At 36.6% G+C, this 23475-nt stretch overlaps 1 long non-coding RNA gene across 1 annotated transcript; it reads right to left on the reverse strand.

The window, feature by feature from the left end:
- Nucleotides 1-591: 591 nt before the first annotated feature.
- On the reverse strand, nucleotides 592-18000 carry LOC118766777. Its single transcript, XR_005002689.1, has 3 exons — nucleotides 17917-18000; nucleotides 13941-13943; nucleotides 592-603 (listed from the first exon to the last, which is right to left on the reverse strand). It is a non-coding gene; the product is annotated as an uncharacterized LOC118766777 (long non-coding RNA).
- Between the last annotated feature and the right edge of the window lie 5475 nt (nucleotides 18001-23475).

Below are 23475 nucleotides of genomic sequence, written 5' to 3' on the forward strand. Positions count from 1 at the left end.
CACATTCCATTAAGACTGATTTGACGATGTCGTGAAGATTTACCTGAAGCTCTAAATCGGCGAATTTACTGTTTTTCACTCTCTTTGATCCGCAGAACATAAAGATTATCCCAGATTATAGCCATGATCTTTTCATTTCTCGAGATTTAATTTAATGTATGATTTACTTCCTGTATTTATAAACTTCATTTTGATTACGTACGGCAGTTTGAACCTGTGCCGATTGCTTCTTTTTTGTTTTTTTTTTTTGCTTTTTGTTTTTTTTCTTTTTCGGTGCCTCTTATCTTTTATTTTTCATTTAAATTTATTTGTTTCACATCTTATATTTTATATTCTACTTTTAATTTTATTTTCTATTTTATGTTTTATTTTATCCTGTACCTCATTATTTTTGGTAGCTTCTCAGGGAAAACGCTTTGGTTTTCTGTTGTGATTATTTGTTGCGGCCTTGAAAGCAGAACTTCTCAGTCCATACCTTACTCGATCTTGTCGAATATTAGCAATAACAGTTATTTCCTTCTATTTATTCTCTGTTCAAATTTGGCATTTGTAAGCTTCCCTTAAGATGAAATCGGTATTTTTTAATCAATATGTAGTTTATTGCTATTTATGTAATTAGATATTTTTGTTGTCCTCCGCCATGCCAAAGAATAGACCCAAAATTTCCTCTACGTAACTAAAGGGGGTTGAGGTTGGATTTTCACACCGATTTCATAAAACCATCGCCAGCAGTGAGTACCTAAAACAGACCCATAGGTTGTCGCCCGAGTGCTGCAAAGATGTCATCCGCCAAAGACTAGCAGGGAATCACCAACAAATGAAGGCTGAAGCAAAGCACTGTTACAGCACATGACCCCTATACTACTACTACTAATGCTGCTGCTACTACAACTAATAATAATAATAATAATAATAATAATAATAATGCTACTACTACTATATATTCTGATTAAAGAAGTCCTACTTTCACATCGACAATTTACTATCAAGTGTTGAGAAGTAACTTAATTCTAGTTGTAATTTACATAATTATAATTAATTATTAAAGCAGTTCGGGTATTAATATCTAGCACCTTATTTCGATGTTTTAATTAAAATTTAATCAGTGTTAATAATGATAATAATAATTTAGCCCAGGTTAAGTCTGATTGAGAAAAAGCTATATTCGACTAGAGTACTTCATTCCAAACAAAGTGGAAAATTTAGCTGCCATTTCTAGCAGGTCGAAACGCCGAGTAGAATGTTCCAAGTATTAATCTGTTTTCAAATAAGCTATTGATTCACGTGTCAGTATTACACACTGTTCTGTTAATTAATTCCTGAGTATTTATAAATTTGTCCTTTGTCTAATTCCACCCCACCCCCACCCCCGTCTCTATTTCTGTTTACAATGGGAATTAGTTTGTCCATATTTTTCTCAATTGAGATGCCTCACAATTTCTACACTAAATCCTTACAATTTACGTAACACAGCATCAAACACAGAACCTGAATTAATCTCTATCAGACTGATTAATTATCACCCTGAAGCACATATCTATATATTGATTAAAACCATCAGTTCCAGATATGAACAGAGAGGAGAGAGGGAGATCTTCCTTACAATTGTACTCTTCTCATAGACATCAGTTATTTTTACACAGCTGGTCAAAATAGTAGTAGTAGTAGTAGTAGTAGTAGTAGTAGTATTAGTAGTAGTAGTAGTAGTAGTATTAGTAGTAGTAGTAGTAGTAGTAGTAGTAGTAGTAGTAGTAGTAGTAGTAGTAGTAGTAGTAGTAGTAGTAGTTTCTTTCAGTAGACACAGAGGCTTAAATAAGAGGGAGATCACAAGGACTGTTAACAATTTGTGTGGGAGTTTATATAAAAGTCGAAAAGAACGAAATGAAAGACACTGAAATGCCACAAAAGTAAGCAAATTGTGTGACAATATGAATGATGCAGCCCTCTCAACACAGAATGAATTCAAACTAGGGTCAATCAAGTAACCTATTTCTTTATTACCCACAAGGGGCCAAACAAGGACAGACATAGGTATTAAGTCGATTACATCGACCCTAGTGCGTAACTGGTACTTGATTTATCGACCCCGAAAGGATGAAAGGCAAAGTCGACCTCGGCGGAATTCGAACTCACAACGTAACGCAGACGAAATACCGCTAAGCATTTCGCCCGGCGTGCTAACGTTTCAGCCAGCTTGCCGCCTTGGGTCAATCAAGTAACCGCACTGACCCAGGACTACACTGACCACGAATGGCACGAGCCCTTGCCCAACTGTTGCTCTCCAATCTACAGGCGCCTGCTTAGACTAGGACCATTCACTCTAACCATTTTTTCCACTGTCACCCATCTTTTCACAAAATTCCCTGGGAGGCGTCACTTCTCTCTCCGCCCACTCTTTCTTCTCCAAGAAGAACTTCAAAAAGTCGATTAGAGCTTGACCGAAGAGGAAGGTATCTTTTCTCAATCCTTTCAGCCTGGTCCACCACACAAACTCTTTCGTAATAGCCACTAGACAGAGGGATATCGCCAGCTCTGCTTTGTTAAAAGTGAGTGCTGAGGCGATTCTCACGACGGACCTGGCTTATCGTCAGATTCGTGTCAAGCGATTTAGAATATCGTCAAAGAAAGAGAACTTTTTCTGGGGGACTTTGAGATCAATAGTTAAGAACAGTTTCTAAAAAATGATGACCACTCATGGCTACAACAGAGAATTGGTTGCTTGAGATAAACTCTTCAGAAGTGACCGTATTGGATTTACAAGCAACTGAACCTGGACTTTGCTCACCATCTTGTCGAGATCGATAAAATAAAGTACCGGTCAAATACTGGAGACAATATAACTGACTGACCCCCTCCCCACAAAATTGCAGGCCTTATTCCTAAGTTTAAAAAGAATTCTTAAGAGTGGTGGATTGGCAAAATGTCTTGTGGTATTTGTTCCGGCTCTTTATGTACTGGCTTCAAATCCCGTCAAGATCAACATTTTTTTTCATCCTTTCAGAATCGATAAAGTACCACTAAAGTACTGCTGTCCTCTTCCTCAAACTGCAACACCCCGTGTCCTCTCTGCCCCACTCAGCGCTGCTCTGTCATCATACGTTATGTACGATGTTTTATTTTAGTTTTATTCTTCCTCTTGCACTGGACACTGTCTAATGGCGTTGTTTTCTGTAGATTATTCAGAATTTTAAGTGCTGCGATTTTGGTTTAGTATTTGCCAACAGGCTTTTTAACTATTCCCTACACACTTAAGTTTTAAAGAGATTGTTTCTGTTTTCAATCCCCATTTCTTGGTTTTATTTACAGATTTTTTTATTTGAATAGTTTCTGAATTTTTTCAACAATGTTATTGACTGTTAGGATTCGATTAACTTGCACAACCGCTCCTGATAGTTCTTAAGACCAATATCTGGGAGATTAGCCTTCCCTTCTCCACCTACGTGTATTGATACATCACAGCGTATAAAACATTCTTCTGGTGCGTGTCGCATGATCTCTTTTCTGACATTTCTTATCTCTAGCTTCACTTCCAGTGTTTCCATGCCCCGGCTCTTTCTTTCCTCTATAAGTATTCACTCAATCTTAAGACAAAGTAGTTCACTATTCCTTCCATCTTCTATCAGTTCCACTTTTACTCCTGTGCTTCCCACCTCCTCACTTAGCGAATTTATTGTGTCTATTGTTTTCATATATTTTGACTAAGAGAAAGCGATAACATTTTAAAATACAGAAAAAAACATTTAGTTCAATTGATTGGAATTTCTTTTGCTTGCTTCGCTTCTCTTTCTAGCTGAAGTTTTTGTTGTGGATAGGGTGACATTTGCATAGTTCGACTGACCCGTAAGACATTTGCTGAGCAGACAAAATGTTTAAGTCTGACAGAGTTCGACGAGTCATATCTATTTACTTGGAACTGATTTAGAAAGTAAGAAGAGACAAAATATTTTGTTGAAAGAAACACTACTGACCTCGATAATGGCGTATTAACAAACGAAAACAAAACAGAAACGTCTGTCAAACGTTGCACGCAAAATGTAGAAAAACTTGAACCGTTTACAAAAAGTACGATTGTAAAAATATGAAATCTCAACTTGAGGGAAGTCAGATTACAAAAGACGAAAGCACAAAACATTTGCATAAAATTTAATCTGTAACGAGCAAAAGAAAATGTTTGAAGATGCTTGTAACAAAAAGAAAAATTCCAACCAAAGAATAATCTGCTTGTATATGAGGTTCGAAGACCGTATTAAGAAAACAAAACAATTGACCGAGTTGAAGATAAAGCGATGGCGATTCACATTAAGCTGTTTAATCTGTTTTGTTCTAGATTTCAAATGGAAGTTAACCAAAAGCAAATAGAAAAAAAAAAGAGAGAAATGTTCGTCTGCACCAACCTTTTAAGCGCCGAGTGTAGAGACGATGGAGAAAACCTCACAATAAACACATCTCGAGATTTTTTCTCCCTTAGAGAAATGAGAGCTCAAATAATTCAACATTAAATAAATACATTAAAAGAAATAATCTGTTCAAAATGCTACAGGAAGGGATAAAGAGTTAGAGTTTTTATTAGGAACACTTTTAATTTTGTTTATTTGAAGTCACTGGAAAGTTTGTAGTTTTATTTCTGGGTTGTACAAAATTTGTTGTTTTGTTGGTTTTGGCCGTATTTATGAAGAAATCTACAATTAAATAACTGGCCAAGAAACGATAATGATATATAAATGATAATACGGAAACGATAATAGCAATAAAAAACAACAACAGCAGCACTACAACTACTACTACTACTACTAATAATAATAATAATAATAATAATAATAATAATAATAATAATAATAATAATAATAATAATGATAATAATAATAACAACAACAATAATAATAATGACTATAATAATTTGTATTTACTGCAGTGGCAAAATTCCAGAAAACTATGCAATTCAATGTAATATATGTGTGCGTATGAATGTGTATATCTATATATATATGTATGAATATATATATATATAATATATATATATATATATATAATGTATGTATGTGTGAATAAGTATATATATATATATATATATATATATATATATTATATATATATATATGTATGTATGTGTGAATAAGTATATATATATATATATAATATATATATATATAGATATATATATATATGTATGTGTGAATAAGTATATATATATATATATATACTTTATTTAAAGCAGCAGAAAATTCAACAAAACCTGTTACTCTGAGTTTCACGTTCCGTTCGTCGGACAGTTTTTGCTGGAATAGAACCGATATGTTTACTCCGGTATTATATATATATATATATATATATATATATATATATATTATATATATATATATACGTACATATATATTTATAACTATTGTCAATGAACGTGTTTGTGTATAAATCTCTTTTCATTGCTCACTCTTTAAATATTTATGTCCGAATGTAAGGTAGTGAGTTTCAAACCCAACTAAATCAGGTTGCTCATATGTAATGGAGACTGCAAGACAGTTAGGCTGATTTGAAACCATCCATGTTTCGTTCATTTACAATCGAAAAACTATGCATTAATTCTTTCTTGCGAAGGAACAGTGAAACATTTCTTAGTTTAGTTAGAGTTATGTATTTAGATTTTTCTATTCCCTCCATCAGTATTCATTTCATTAATATCATTCTGTTCAGGTCTCCATGTGTAATAACCCTTTCACTAAGGACTAACATTTATATTATTCACAAGTTGACTAATAAACTACGGAACCAAATCGGAGACATATAAACTACCAGAGATATATCCAATATTTCATATCATTCGTAAGACAATTAACAAATATATAACTATTGCAAATTAGGTATCACACACACATGCACACACACACACACACACAAATTTTATGTCTTCACTAGTTCCAATGTCTGGCCTAATATCTTTGCAATCCGTCGATTACTAAGCATGGTGGATGGCGTTTGAGAAAGACACGAACAGCTCTGCTGCAACACCAAAAACTGGCAAGTTAAGATTAAGGTGTTCGAAGGTCAGGTACTTTTTTCCAAAAACTTTTTCTTCAACTTCGACCCGATTGCAATTGAGGTTGCTAATAAAACATTTCGATAAATTTTTAGTGTCTAACAATCAATATTCTTTTCGCTGATAGATTCCAAGTTAATCTTTTCTCCTCACTAATGTTTAATTTTAAAATTCTCAATTTTCAAAAAATGATATCAAAAATGATATCTAAGATGGGGTAAAATGAGTAATGGCTAATTTCAATAATTATTTCCATGTAACTGCATGGTGCGTAAATATATCGGGAAGAGGGCCACACCAGCTCATCATCAAGAAGCTATAGAAAATATTCTATGTTTTGCTTTTAGATTTAGTTTCGTTAATTCCATGCCATCTGCCATTTTCCCTGATGCTCTTTTGTGGCATTTCTGAGATATTTCAAAATTTTTGTATTCCTGAAATATTAAAAATTTTTGTTTCATTCCAGAGATATTTTAATTTTTGTTGCATTTCTGATCTTTCTGATGTCTAAGAATGGACAATGATGTGAATGCTTCCAAATGCAATTCTCGAGAATTGAAGAGGCAAATTCACCTTATCCTTTCTTACTCGTTTTGCCCCCAACAGAATTCTAATAATTTTCTGAAATAGTGTTCTGAATATGTTATAGTGTTCTTAATGCACTTGGAGAAAGTCGTTTGCTTAGCGATTTTGTTAAGGTTGTAAAAAATATAAGGTTGCAAAACATTTGTATAAAATACATTTTGTCTCAAAGTCAAAAATGCAGAATAAACTCTTCATAGTACACCCCCCACCCCACCCGCCATGTATACATAGATATATGCTTATGTCGGTGAATGATCGCACAAACGTCATTAAACGTTGTAGCAGCCATGTTGAAATGCTTAATATAGTTTACTCTTGAAATTTTGGATAGTAATTTTATGGTATATACACACATGCATATGCAGAAAGGAAGATGAAGAGAGAATATGAATGTATGAATATAAATAGATATAAATATTTGTAATATATATATCGGTGTTTGTGTATATGTTTATATGTTTTTTTACATGTATATGCGTATGTTTTACACCGAAAATCCGATGCAGAGTTTGTAAAACATAAAAACGCTATAAAATCTAATGGTAACGTTGTTTTATTTTTATTTTAATTTTCAATAGAAATAATGGTTAGAAATAATGGATAGAGCTGCACAGTTAATGTCTGAGAGTAACTTCACTTTTTATTATTTTGGAATCGAAACAATAGAGTACCAGGGCCGGATTCTCTCTTCCTTACTCCTTCTCTCATTTTCTACAAGAATTTGGTCGTGATCGGATCTATAGCTAAATGGGATTTGCTAGATTTAGACGTCCAAAAATACACTGTCCGTCACGACTGGCATCCAGAAAACTGCACCAGGGGTAGCTCACGGCTTTATACTTTTGTGCAACCTATAGCTTTAAAGACAAGGTTCCCCGTACTACGTGTTTAATACCCAAACGCATATGAATATTAGTTAGGCATGGAGTATCAAAACCAGTGGGGAAGCAGAAAAAACATCTTACGTTTTAGTTAGGCCTTTTTATGGTCTGAATTCAATGTTTTATCAACGGTAAGTTTGTTTCGCTTACTTTTGTGGTCGTTAAATAAATAAGTACCAAGCATTCTTCACAATGTTTGTGGTTCTGACCAGAGTCAGAAATCAGTTCTCCAGTACAGTAAAGAACGGTAAATAGTGCACATAGGTTGAGAGTCAGACAAAATTCTACCTATATGTTTACGTTCTGAGTTCAAATCCCACAAAGATTTACATTACTTCTAACACCCTTGAATGACCGTGTTTGTCTCTTACAACCGCTTTTCAACCGGTGCTGGTAAGTTTATATTCCCGTAACTTAGCGTTCCGGCCAAACTGACCGTTAGAATATGTATCAGGCTTTAAAAAACACTAAACTCTGAGTTCGATTCATTCAGCTAAACATTCTTCAAGGCGTTGCTCTAGCATGGCCGCAGTCTAATGACTGAAACAAATAAAAGAGAAACGATACCCACATGTGACTGGTTCAATACGTTCTAATGTTTAATCTCACCCCAGATGGCGCCACTTGGACTTCCAAAGTCTACACGGTTATTTCTCTCGTGGACAGCCAAAATTCTAGCCAAATTTTGTTGACGACCACCTTCCAAATATATTCTATAGAAATGCCACTTGAATGGCACCTCGTAAAAATTCTGAGAAATTACGTCTGGTCTTAGAGAAAAGCACAATCTATTATTTTCCAACCATTAGTGAAAACATGAATATAAATATTATAAATATGGGAAAAGGAGAAGATCAATAGTTTGAAATACTTAATAGCTGGCGAATGTGAATGGAGTTCCTAATTTCACACGCGCCCAAGCACAAATCAGGATTATTGACTTTGCGTTGAGAGCATATATACATTTATACGCACGAACACACACACAGACACACATAAATATGGACATATATGCATTCAGAAAAGAAAGACAGAGAAAAAGAGCAAGAAGACGAGAGTGAAAGGTAGAGATAGACTGAGAACGAGGTGGAGAGTGAGAATGAGAAGAGGAGAGGCACAAAGAGAATGAGAAGAGGAGAGGCACAAAGAGAGAGAGAGAGAGGAAGAGAGAGATTTGATATATTGTGGCCCTGCATAACGGTCTAGATTGGGTGACTTATGAATATTGTATGAAAATTGCTTTTGTGATAATATTGGTATCAATCTATTGACAAAATTTACACACAGGCATATAGACACAAAGAGACATCCAGGCACACCCATATACACCCCTGAACATATATACACATATACAGAAACGGATATTCATATATATATATATATATATATATATATATATATATATATATATATATATATATATATATATATATTATATATATATATATATATATAAATATATATATATAAGATATAAAATACACACACAACACGGATCCACACACATACACACATATATAGGTTATCAATATAGTGTACCAGCAATCACAGATATATTTGTACAGGCGTGTGTGTATGCATGTATACGAGTATATACAAGTCATAGACACAACACATACACATACATATTCACACGCACACACACATACACACATATATGTCTACACACGTAGGCATATGTGTATAATGTATATCGTTTTCACAAGTGCATTACCACACATTCGTATATGTGTTTGTGAGTATATTTACATATATATGTGTGTGTGTGTGTGTGTGTGTGTGTGTGTGTGTTTGTGTGTGTGTGTTTGTTGTGTGTGTGTATGTGTGTGTGTGTGTGTGTGTGTGTGTGTGCGTGCGTGTGTGTGTGTAAGCCTGTTGTTTATACACCTGTCTTCGTTTTTCTGTAAATTTCAACTATATATATATCCTCTGTCTTCCCTTCTCTGGATCTTTCCTTCTCCTATGTTTCCGACGAAGAGCTCCGCACGAAACGTCAAACCCTCCTTCTTCCCCTCTTCCCTGAGCGTCCAATAATACTATATTTGTTCCACGTCCTCGCGTTGTTGTGTTTTTTTGTGTTTTCTTGTTTGGATTAACTATATATATAGGTGATTGCTGGTACCAGGTGGTGCTATTAAGTTGGACATGGCCTGGGCCAATAATGGCCGAAACCTATCAACGTATCAAAGTATATATATTATATATATATATGTATGTATGTATGTTGTTGTATGTATGTAGTATGTATGTATGTATGTATGTATGTATTATAATGTATGATATGTATGTATGTATATATATATTATATATATATATATATATATATATATATAATATATATATATATATGTATGTATGCATGTATGTACGTTTTGCGTATATATACATAAATATATACATAAATACGCGTATAGGTACGTACTTACATGCATACACCCATACAGTCCAGCGCCCAGGTATGAATGTTCAAATTACGAACTTTCAGAGTGAAGTAAAACCTGTTTGCAAATCCGCATTTTGAAAGCCTCGCCTCCTGATCAGAAGTCCAAGCGCCGCACAACCGATGGCGTTAACTATACCACTCAACCTTGTAAATTATGAGATTGTTGGGTCTGTGTGACAACATGGTATCCCTCTTCGCTATTTGTAGCTGTTACAAATATTCAGTCACATGTAAAAAAAAAAAGTCTTTGAAGCGTAAGAGAGGAAATCTTGTTGATGATAATAGCAAGAAGTGTCACCTAGCTACGTTGGAAATCAAAGTGTTGTCATTATAAAACGAAATGAAGGACGTATTAAAATGATAAACGTAGCTTGCACACGAGAGAGAAGAAGCGTTCTGCAGTACGAATGTAACATTTGAAAGATTCTATACCCACGCATTCCACGGAAATTAGTCCAAAACTAAGCTCGATTCCTTATACTATTTATATGAAAGTCTATAATGGAAAGTGTTCCAGACATTGACTTCAAATCTTTGGGCAAGACCAGAAATTCCTGTGCGGGGGCAGGTCAATAACATTGATCCCAGCATGCAACTGGTTCTTATTTAAGCGTCCCTGAAAGGATGAAAGGCAAAGTCAACCTCGCCGGAATTTGAACTCAGAACATAAAGATAAGGGAAATGCCGTTAAACATTTGAGCCGGTGTGCTAACGATTCAGCCAAGTCGCTGCCTAAAGGCGTTGCAGATATGGCAATCTCTTCGAGGTGAAGCGGAGAGGAGGGAAGGGAGTCACAAGGGAAAGCAGGAAGACATTACTTAACTCAGTGTTCTCTCAAACACGATTTGGTTCCGAATTCCAGCCGGTAGAGCAGCCAAGCAAACCCTCGGTCGGGTGGGGTGGAGATAGGGTGGGGAGTCGTTCGGAATGGAGTGGAAACAGTATTGCGCAGATGATGTTTCGTACTGATGCTGCAGTTAATGCTTTACTTTTGTTATTCTTCAAACCGAAGGCAACCTTAACTGTCAAACCAATGATAAAAGGCGTTCCAGCCGTGAGCGTTCAGCTATTTATGCATGGAGCATCAATGACAACATTATCCAGCATTGTTGTTGCTGCTGCTGTTGTTGCTGCTGCTGCTGCTGCTGCTGCTGCTGCTGCTGTTGCTGCTGCTGCTGCGCTGCTGCTGCTGCTGCTGCTGCTGCTGCTGCTGCTGCTGCTGCTGCTGCTGCTGCTGCTGCTGCTGGCGAGAGGAGATTTGGTATGATGGAAATGTGGGGGAATTCAAACCACGTTTCGTGGTTTGCTACCTCAACAGCTCCTTTTATAGGATCCAGTAGCTAAAGACATCATCAAGAGGAAATACGTCCAGCTTTCGGCCCCAACTCCTTTACCGTTTTCGACGTGGTGGGGCCCCCACTTTCGGAGCTTTCTTCAGCTCTGGTGTTGAGTGCATTTCCTCTTTCTCCATTTTTCTTTTGTTCCCTGGCCCCTTCGATCCAGCGTCAACGAATGTCAGTGGGCGACTGACCATCCGGCCAAATTTCCCTTTAAATACTCGCTGGTAGGCTCCAGCAGCCAGCACCAGCCAGTTGTCACGTGACACTGTCTAAACTTCAACTGACCAATGGAGGGAAGGGGCGCGTAATCTTAGCCGGCGCCCTCTCTAACCTTTCCTTCGTGTCGTGTTAGTTTCAGTTCCAGCAGCCAGAGCTGTTTGGTGGTCTAAGCCTTCAAACCAGGCGGAATGGGCGCCATGAACAGACCGCTACCTGTCAATCAGCGATGCTGCTTAAGTACAGCCAGTCTCACCTAGCGATGTTATTTCCCTGGTGGCATGTTATGGCTTTCAAGCCATCTTTGGTCTTCTCCTTCCCATATATAGAAGCTGGCCTTTTCGACTGCCTCCTGTATTCTCCTTATTATTTTTCTCAGCTCTGAGTTTGAAAATGCAAACCTTCTTTTGAATAACGTTGTCATCTTCCTTTCATGAAGCCCCTAGCCCCCACTGCCAGGTGGTAATACTCGACAGTCCATCCCTGTTCTCTACACTCTTCGATTAATTTTCGTACCTCTTCTCCTTCCGTTCCTCTGCTTTAGCGATGGTCTCTTCCCATGGTACTGTCAGCTCTAGCGAAATTCCAATTCTTCGTTCTGTGTTCCATAGGACTGAGTCCGGTCTTTTTCTCGTTTTTATGAGTGGAAATATTAACAGTCGTTCCAAATCCGTGGCCAGCTCCCAGTATCCCTTCCATCTTTTGTCTGTCTCGTATATTTTATTTGAAGGCCTGGACTTATGTCCTTTTCCCTCCTTCTGGAAGTATGTTTTTTCTGCACTTTTCCACTTTGGGGCACCCTCTCCTATTATATAACTAAAATTATATGATTTTAGTTACGAAGATGGTCGTGGTAGTTGCGGAGATGGTACTTTTGTTGTTGTTGTCGTCGTCGTTGTCGTCGTTGCTGCTGCTGCTGCTGCTGATGATGATGATGATGATGATGATGATGGTGGTGGTGGTGGTGGTGGTGGTTGTGATGATGATGATGATGGTTGTGGTTGTGGTGTGGTGGTGGTGGTGGTGGTGGTGGTGGTGGGAGTGGGTGGTGGTGGTGGTGGTGGTGGTGGTGGTGGTGGTGGTGCTGTTGCTGGTAGTTGTGATAATCTCAGTGTTGTTCTAATCATGCTCAGCCACCCATGAGTCTTCGTCTCCATACTGCGACCCACCCCATTCGTTGTCTACCCACCCCTGCAACACTAATTGGAATTCTGTCTGTGTTGGCTGCCACATGCAGTCAGGCATACGCACACATACAAGCACATACACTCTGCACACACACACACACACACACACACACACAAACACACACACACACACACCACACATGCACACACGAACACGCACGCACGCACACACATGCTGACACGCTCTTAAGCACAAATGCATGCTAACACAGACCAACTAATGACAGTTTCCTCAATAGATTTGTAACAAACTCCAAACAGACACACACACACACACATTGACACACATCGACACACATATACATAAGGGAAATTCATTCATTGCTGTTGTTATTTATTATTATTATTATTATTATTATTAAGGCGACGGGCTGGCAGAATTGTTAGCAGCCTGGACGAAATGCTTAGAGTTCAAATTCCGCCGAGGTCGACTTTACCTTTCATCCTTTCGGGATCGATAAATTAAGTACCAGTCGAGTACTGGGGTCGATGTAATCGACTATACCCCGCCGGCAAATTTCATACCCTCTGCCTATAATAGGGTATGAAAGGATTATTATTATCGCTATTATTATTGTTGTTGTTGTTGTTATTATTATTATTGTTGTTATTATTATTGTTATTATTATAGTTGTTATTATTATTGTTATTATTATTATTATTATTATTATTATTATTATTATTGTTATTATTATTGTTATTATTATTATTATTATTATTATTATTATTATTATTATTATTATTATTATTATTATTAAGGCAGCGAGCTGGCAGAATCGTTAGCACGCCGGGCGAAATGCGTAGCCGTATTTCGTCTGTCGTTACGTTGTGAGTTTAAATTCCGCCGAGGTCGACTTTGCAGGGTCGATAAATTAAGTACCAGTTACGCACTGGGGTCGATCTAATCGACTTAATACTTATGTCTGTCCTTGTTTATCCCCTCTATGTTTAGCCCCTTGTGGGTAATAAAGAAATAGGTATTTCGTCTGCCGTTACGTTCTGAGTTCAAATTCCGCCGAGGTCGACTTTGCCTTTCATCCTTTCGGGGTCAATAAATTAAGTACCAGTTACCCACTGGGGTCGATATAATCGGCCTAAACCGTTTGTCTGTCCTTGTTTATCCCCTCTGTGTTTAGCCCCTTGTTGGTAGTAAAGAAACAGGTATTTCGCCCGTTGCTACGTTCTGAATTCAAATGCCGCAGGTGTCAACTTCGACTTTCATCCTTTTCGAGAGTTGATAAATAAAGTACCATTTACACACTGGGTTCGACTGACTTAACCCTTTCCCCGAAATAACAGTGCCAAAATTTGAAAACTTTACGATTATTATTATTATTGCTGTTGGTGGTGGTGGTGGTGGTGGTGGTGTTGTTGTTGTTGGTGTTGTTGTTGTTGTTGAGCATTTATTTGTTGTTTTTCTCGTCACTGTTTCCCATGCAAATGTTCCTCACTTGAAACAATTATTGTAAAAAAAAATCAATGTTATGCGGAGGAGGTTGACGACGGCGAGGAAAATTATCTTGAAAAATGCTAAAAATAAACATAGCACAACCACCAACACCTCCACCACCGTCACTACCACCATAGCCAACACCATCATCATCATCATCATCATTGTCATTATTATCGACAACAGCAACTACAGTGAAATTAACAAGCGCACTAATAAATGAATTCAACAGCTGTTTGTGTGACATTGTGCTGCCTTGCTTTCTTGCCTTCCACAATAACGGTGTCAGGTGGAAGGACGGGGGAACGAAGGAAGAAATTAAACCAAACAGAACGAATTTTATATGGAATTATTGGAATATTGGAATAAGTTATTCTGTGTTTGAGACAGGCCGTAACACTCCCTCGCAGCACGAAGCCTGAGTGTGTGTGTGTGTGTGTGTGTTGTGTGTGTGTGTGTATGTGTTTGTGTGTTTGTGTGTTTGTGTGTGTGTGTGTGTGTGTGTGTGTGTGTGTGTGTGTGTATGTAAATATACTACGACAGAAACATTTCACCTAACTGGCCCTGTTCTCTCCAACGTCGAGCCAACCCACACAAAGAAAGAAAATGATTTCACGGGACTAAAACGGTCCCTAGATAGTTCCCTCCAACGAATACTAGATAAACCACCCACACCCATATAAGTCTTTGTCTTTGAAAACAATAACTCTGCTCGAATGGGCTATGGTACCCAAAAGCTGACTGTGTATCTCTTCCAGGTGGGGCTAAAAAAATTAGACATGGCCCGGGCTAACTTTGGCCGAAACTTATCTAAATAATCTAAAGTAATGTATATATGTATGTGTATATATATATATATTATATATATATATATATAATATATATATATATATGTATATGTATGTTTGTATATATGTATGCATATATATAATATATATAATATGTATGTATATGTATGTGTGTGTGTGTGTATGTGTGTGTATGCATATATATATATATATATATATATATATATATATATATGTAGATGTTTATATATATATATAATATATATATATATATATATATATATATATATATATATATATACATATATTTATATATATATAATAACCTACGCTAATTTCTTAACTCACTCTCTCTGTTTATTTTCTCTATTTTCCGTCTGTTGAAGAGCGTCAAATTATTACACCTGCTTGTTGTTCATACACCTGTATTCGTCTTTTGCTTTATATATATATATATATATATTATATATATATATCAAGGAACGGAATAAAGAGAGAAAATAGAAAGCGTCTGACAATGCGGGAAGTTTCACAAAACCTTTTTATTCGAGGCACAGAGGCCGATGTACAGAAGAAAAACAGTCTGGGAAATGTCCAGTTACACAGGTTCCGTTAACCTTCACCCCCTCCCTCAACACACACCGTTATATAGCACTAACAGTCACTCTCCAAATATAGGTGTAATCGACACTGTAAGAGTTGCTTCCAACAAACTTACAACTGTTGCTGTAGACTATGTATATATATATATATAAAGTTAATCCAAACATGAAAACACAAAGAGAAAACACAACAACGCGAGGACGTGGAACAAGTATAGTATTATTGGACGCTCAGGAAAGAAGGAAAGAAGGAGGCTTTAACGTTTCGAGCGGAGCTCTTCGTCAGAAACATAGGAAAAGGAAAGATCCAAAGAAGGGAAGACGGAGGAAAAAAAAATCGCCAACGGTACACACGCGGTTACATATATATCGTTGCAGTTATGTTAAACTGGCGCATGTCCAAATGCGTTTTAGTCAATATTTAATTTTGCTTGCAATAGCCGATTCTTTTGGTCACACTTTAGTATCTCCAGCTACTTCAGATGACAAGATATGGAAAATTATCAAAGTGTAGGAAAATTAATATGTGTGTGCGTGTGTACGCATATATATATACACACACACACATATATATATATACTAGCATTATGACCCGTCGTTGCTGGGTCATAGTGCTAGTGCATGTATATATGTGTATATATATGTGTACATATTACATGTACATCTATATATACATCTACACATAAAATACAAAATACAAAGTTATAGCTTGATATCGCTAGTGATAACAATACTCAAAATATATAACAAACTGGAATTGTAAGCCCGTCTCTTGCAATTTCGATCAATTGTATCTTGTCCTCCCTCTTGTATAGAAGTGTGGCTACAATCCAGCCTCCCTCAACTTCTGGGGAGGCATTTTTAAAGGTAAAAATAAAATATTTCCACTTTGCAAGTTCGTGTCGAGTACTCCCTTGCACACTCCGTTGACTCGAACCTTGCTTCTATTGTGGCGAATTTACCGCCTCTGGTTAGATATCATAGTCGCACCAAGACACTTTTCGATGGTGCTTTCCTCCAGGTGTTCAAATCTTTTTTATCTACATTGTATACTTTACAGACAATAGTCTTTTCTTTAATTTAATTTTTTATTATCCATCTGGACTATTCCATTTCTGCTCGCTAATTTTATTTTTAATTTATTCCCATCCATGTGAAACCACTTATTGATGCAATTTTATACCAATTGCTATTTTTTACTTTTGTTATGTTACGATTATATTATACTTTAGTTTGATTTTAATTATTACTTACTACATATAATTCAATTGTTATTATTTTTATTGTTAAAGTGAAAGTATCTGACATAAAATAGAGAAATGTTTTTGTTTCACATTTAACATGTAATACTGAAATAGTGGAGAAGATATGATATTGCTATGGGCTCGCTCTAGGCAAGAAGTTGTGTGTGTGTGCCGGTGGATCGGTGTGTGTATGGGTGTATATATGTATGTATGTGTACATGTTACATGTACATCTATATATACATCTAGACATACATGTTTACATATACATGTATATATATACATCTATATATATACATGTATATTTATATATATATATATATATATATATATATATATATATATATATTTCATTCAAATTTTACACATGCCTTACTTAGGGTCCAAGGAGTGTCACGGGTCAAAAAATATTGTTTAACTTCTTGCCTAATAAAAACGGTAAGATAACAAAAGAAACAAGGAGACCTCGATATTACGTAAATAGAGGAAATTTATCTGTAAATATATTATGTGACAATTATTCGGTAGCCAAGATAAAACTCTGAGTTCATAGCATTTTGCCGATGGCCGGATAACTGAAGAGATGGTAGCGTGGATTTCCACCTCGGCATCCGAAACTCGGAGTTTTATCATGGCTACCGAATAATTGTCACATATTACATTTGCAGATATACATACATACATACATACATACATACATACATACATACATACATACATACATACATACATACATACATACATATTAATATATATTTATATACATATATATATATCTGTAAATGTATTATGTGACAATTATTCGGTAGTCATGATAAAACTCCGAGTTTCGGATGCCGAGGTGGAAATCCACGCCACCATCTCTTCAGTTATCCGGCCATCGGAAAAACGCTATGAACTCAGAGTTTTATCTAGGCTACCGAATAATTGTCACATAATATATTTACAGATAAATTCCTCTATTTACATAATATCGAAGTCTCTTTGTTTCTTTTGTTATCTTACCGTTTTTATCAATACATATATATATATTATATGATATATATATCTTAATAATACTAAAACTGTAGAGATGTTTATTTGTTCCTAAAATATCTCAGAAATAGTACATTTTGTCTTAATTGTTTATATATTTATTTTCATACTTACCTTCGGCAGAGCAGTACAAATGTTTGTCATATTTGGACCTTTATTTATTAATGACAACGATTAAACACAATTTTTGTTATTTCTTGAAATAAAACATGACTTCCGTAACGTCAACACACATGCACACATACTGAATACACACACATATATCATGTCGTGTCAATCAACACAAACACACGTGCGCTGTTACATATACACGCACATGGTCTTTGCACTCACACACACACACACATACACACACATCCATTTCATATACACGTTCATACATCTTTTACTTTCTCCTCTCTTTCACTTTAAAGCGAAATAAGAACGATTTACGGAAATTAACGAACAAGACCAGCTGATCAAATTGACAGTTCTGAGAGTCAAAACGACAGTTCTGAGACTCAAAGCGAAAGATCGCCCCAAGGGAATACCATTACAAAATTTCTAGTACGCCCTGCTACCACGTAACAGCTATTTGCGATAAAGGACGCGAAATACCTGTTACGTGGTAGCAGAACGTGCAAGAAATGGCAGCTAAATCTTTCCTTTTCCAGGGAAAGGAGCCGTTTACGCGTGATTTCGATGTCTCATTCGGTGAAAGTATTCGAAATAACCTGGAAAAGAAAAAATACCACGAAACGAAACTCCGTTGCCGAGAAACTAAGACTTTTAAGGCGACCCAACGGGTCACGGGTTGTCTAATATATCTATTTATATGAAGGAGTGTTAAAAGATTTTCAAAGCCATAAGAATAACAAACATAATGGTATTATTTGAATGCTTGAAGGCGGCAATCTGGCAGGCATTTTGTCAGCCGCTACGTCCTGAGTTCAAATTCCACCGAGGTCGACTTTGCATTTCATCCTTTCGGAGTCGATAAATTATGCACCACTTGTGTACTGGGGTCGTTACTACGGCAACAGTCCGGATACTTATCGATCAAACGCGTGTGCATGCGCGCGCGCGCGTGCGTGTGTGTGCGTAGATTTATCTCTGTATCCATCCGCGTAATTGGATATGGGATAATTGCATATTTCCTCAATTGCCTGATTTACAAAGCCTCGTTATTCAACGTGAAATCTATGTAAAAATTGATCATTTACTTGTATATGTAAAGTAAATCCCCTTCAATTAATTTTAAAAGTATTTTCCAAAATTATAGCTAAAATATTTACGAAATATAGCCTTAAACTTCATATGGAGATATTGATCGGTGAATTTGCACTTTTTCACGAGAGAAAATGCCAGAAGTCTATAATTTCCAGTGAATTAACAAGCGAAATCAAGAGAACCAAACATATTCACATTATTCTTACCACTTAAATAAATTCAAATCATCCTAGTTCAGACTTGCGTGCAATTTTATGATATTTTAATTGGGCAATAAATTTGTTGGACAAATAAATCTTCATTTGGGGATAAGCATGTAAAAACATAATTTACATTCAAGCAGTGAATGGAGGCAAAGGTGTTTTCTGTCTTATATTAACGAGAAACTCAAACTGTTGTTAACCTTCATGACACAGAGAAATTCTTCTTGGCCAACACCCCTCTATCTCTAATTATCTATGTCTTTATTGCCCACAGGGGGCTAAACATGGAGGGGACAAACAAGGACAGACAAGGGATTAAGTCGATTAGATCGACCCCAGTACATAACTGGTACATATTTAATCGGCCCCGAAAGGATGAAAGACAAACTCGACCTCGGCGGAATTTGAACTCAGAACGTAACGGTAGACGAAATAACTATTTCTTTACTACCCACAAGGGTCAAAACACAGAGAGGACAAACAAACGGATCAAGTCGATTATATCGACACCAGTTCGTAACTGGTACTTATTTAATCGACCCCGGAAGGATGAAAGGCAAAGTTGACCTCAGCAGAATTTGAACTCAGAACGTAACGGTAGACGAAATACCTATTTCTTTACTACTCACAAGGGGCAAAACACAGAGGACAAACAAGGACAAACGGATCAAATTGATTATATCGACCCCAGTGCGTAACTGGTACTTATTTAATCGACCCCGAAAGGATGAAAAGCAAAGTCGACCTCGGCGGAATTTGAACTCAGAACGTAGCGGCAGACGAAATACCGCTAAGCATTTCGCCCGGCGTGCTAACGTTTCTGCCAGCTCGCCGCCTAATTATCGAGTAAATGAAAGTATAGAAAAGTTATGCATGGATCTGACAAAGCTTAATTGAGGAATACGAGCGGGAAAATAAATCAAACAATTGTCCTGTCAATACACACGTACATAAGCACGCATATTATAGTGTATATATTTATGTATATAATATATATATATATAATATATATATATATATAATATATTCTATTTTGCACATGACACATGAATAAAAGAAGATAAGGGACGTAATGCACACCGCAAACTTATGCATGAATAATTTAACAGTAAGCAAGTTTGCTGCTTCCAACGAAAGAATACCTCATGTTTTTTCGCAATATTTCTAGCCCCAAATGGCTTACTTTTTTTATATCTAGCCCTATGTCTTTCTCCATTTCTAAGTTAATAAAGCAACCCTGCAAAACACAACTGATCTTTACACACAGACGCACAAATAATGACAGCGGAGTGCACATCAAACGTGAGCGATCTGACTGTCGCCTATACTCTTGACAAGAGGTGTCTGTTAGTCCTTTGCACCTTACCAGGCTTGTTCGTATTAGCTCGGGTTACTATTGTATAACAGAAATCATATAATGAAAGCAGAGTGCACAATAAGCATTACCGATCTGACTGTCGACTGTACTCTTGACAAGAAATGTCAGTCCTTTTCACCCAAGATGCACGATAATTTTTCGTTCTTTTAAGAATATTGTAGAACGCAAACTTTTCATAGATTGGAATTTAAATCCTAATCTCTATAGAAATTTACTATTTCAAGAAAACACTGAAATTGAATTACTTTAAATTTTTACGATTATAGATAACAACACGGACTGTAACTTCTGAGCCCGAGTCAGGCGCGTGTGAACGATGTCGAGAGCAAACGTCTACTACGAATGATATTTCTTGACACAGGACACTTCTAAGACGACTGCCAGACGCCGAAGGAAAATAAATGAACTGCGACCAGGTTCAATAAAAGGAGCCTGAGTTATTGGTTGCAATTACATACTTGAAGTCAGTGTTGGCAGAAATTAAATCACCTTAAAAGTACACATTGTTCACTTTATTAAATTTTAACTCGGGCTAAACCCGAAAAGCCCGAGTGCCGGAGTCCATATATATATATGGAAACATGGCATAAAATAGAATCTGTTGGAACCTTGGAGATGATGGCAACGATGAGTTGCAACCGGGAAATATTGGAAATACTCGAAAAGTTTCAATTGACTCTACGTCGCCATATTATTGGTGAGGTTGAGTTAATGGAGACCTTCCACTTGAAGTGTTTGGCTTTTAGTTTTCTACTCAAGTGAACGAGACCGAAGCTTGAAGGCATGGCAGTGTGGCCAATAAATCTCACGCACGAGTTTTTGTGTCAAATACACAACTTGCAAGCCTTGGGCGTCTCGATATCCCTGGGTCGTCTGCAAGTGAAACATGCTACACGGAAGGTATGTGGTAAAACAATCAATCGATTGTTTATTAGTCAAAGTCCTTCCCAGTAACTTGCTCCGTCTCTCTCCGGAGCTTGCTCGTTAAACCAATTGATTGTTTAACAAGCCTATTAAACAAACGATCATTTAACAATAGAGAAGTGATATTAAACCATTGCATGTTGTTGTTGTTATCATTATCATCATTATTATTATCATTATTATCATCATTATCATCATCATTATCATTATTATTATTTTTTTTTTCTTCTTTCAAATTTGCTTCCATTTCTTGCCGAGTGTCTTCCCGACTCCTAGGGCAAAGAAACTCATAGTATACATTGGTAGGCCATTAAACCAAACTCAATAGTTCGTTCATTTTTTTATTTTTTTTTTTAAGTTAAATTAAAATACATGAGCAGCAACAGTTCTCACATCGACAATGCTCTTCTCAATACGTGTGATGTACCAGTTAAGACAATCTTTTGCACTTCTTGCAGGGATGGTAAGCCAGGGATCATTCTCATATAATTTTCGGTTCCCTTCTTGATCATTCCTAGTGCTCCTACGATCACTGGTATTGTAACCGCCTTGAGATGCCACATTTTCTCAATTTCAATGAGTAGGTCTTTATATTTTCTGAGCTTGTCAAACTCTTTCGCTGAGATATTATGATCACAGGGAATGCTCATGTCGATCAATAAGAAAACTTTATTGTTTTGGTCTTTCACAACAATATCTGGTTTATTGGCCTTGATGGTTCGGTCTGTATGTACTGGAAAGTCCCACAGAATGGTTACATTTTCTCCTTCAGTTACAGCCTCAGGGTGGTGATTATAGCACTTGTCGGCAGTTTTGATATTGTAATGCCGACTTATTAGCCAGTGGAGATATTGGCCAACTCTGTCATGTCTTAATTTATACTCCACTGGTGCTAAGACTTTACATCCAGAGATTAGGTGGTCCACTGTTTCAATCATGTCGTTGCAGAATCGGCGGCATTTTGGGTCTGCTCCATTTTTCATCACATTGGCCTGGTAGTTCCGGGTTAATAGGCTTTGATCTTGAGCAGCCAGGATGAAACCTTCGCTCTCTGCTTTTAGCCCTGAGCTCCGTAGCCACTGATGGTTTTGCTTCTGGTCAACATCAGCTTGTTTGCTGCGGGCCACATTTGCCGTGCAGAGGTTTCTCCTCCCAACTATCAGCCAATTGCTCGTGCGCTTTTTTCATTGCCATCATTTTCACCTTCTTTGCAACAATAGTTGCCGTACTTCCCTCGGGTTGTTCAGTTTGGGTATCCTGCCGAGATCAATAGCAAATTTTTTGCTTTCCTTTATGATAGAATGAAGCTTCTTCGTCTCTCGTGATTTTCCACGAGCTTTAGCATCCAGTCATTCGATATTCGAGATATTTGGCCAGTCCAATTGTGGTTGTTTTGTAAGCTAGTTCAAATTGGATCAGCCTCGACCTCCTTGGGCTCTGGGAAGGTAAAGGCGATCTACGTCTGCCTTTGGGTGGTGCATCCTATTACAACTCAGCAGCTTGCGTATTTTCCTATCTATATTCTTTACTTCACTCATATTCCAGTTCAACACATTGTAGCTATAAGTAACAACTGGAACTGCTAAGGAATTTATTATTATTATTATTATTATTATTATTATTATTATTATTATTATTATCATCATTATTATTATTATTATTATTATTAATTATTATTATTATTATTGGTGTGATGACCCTACCAAGACATGAATTCACCTTAGGAATCTTGCAAACCAGATGCATAAATAAAATTAACAGACATTGTTCATTCCTATATTTGTTTTCCTCTCTCATTACTGCTAATCCAATTATTCAGAACTATTAATAACATTTTCATTTCCCTCAGATGAGAATTTTTTCTGGGGTCCATTGACTTCTTTCATCTTCGACAAAATAATTTATTCCACCTTTAATTTATGAATAGTTTATTCATATCTGCAAATGAAACAAGTGGAA

Source organism: Octopus sinensis, linkage group LG17 (assembly GCF_006345805.1).
Source record: "Octopus sinensis linkage group LG17, ASM634580v1, whole genome shotgun sequence".
NCBI lineage: Eukaryota > Metazoa > Mollusca > Cephalopoda > Octopoda > Octopodidae > Octopus > Octopus sinensis.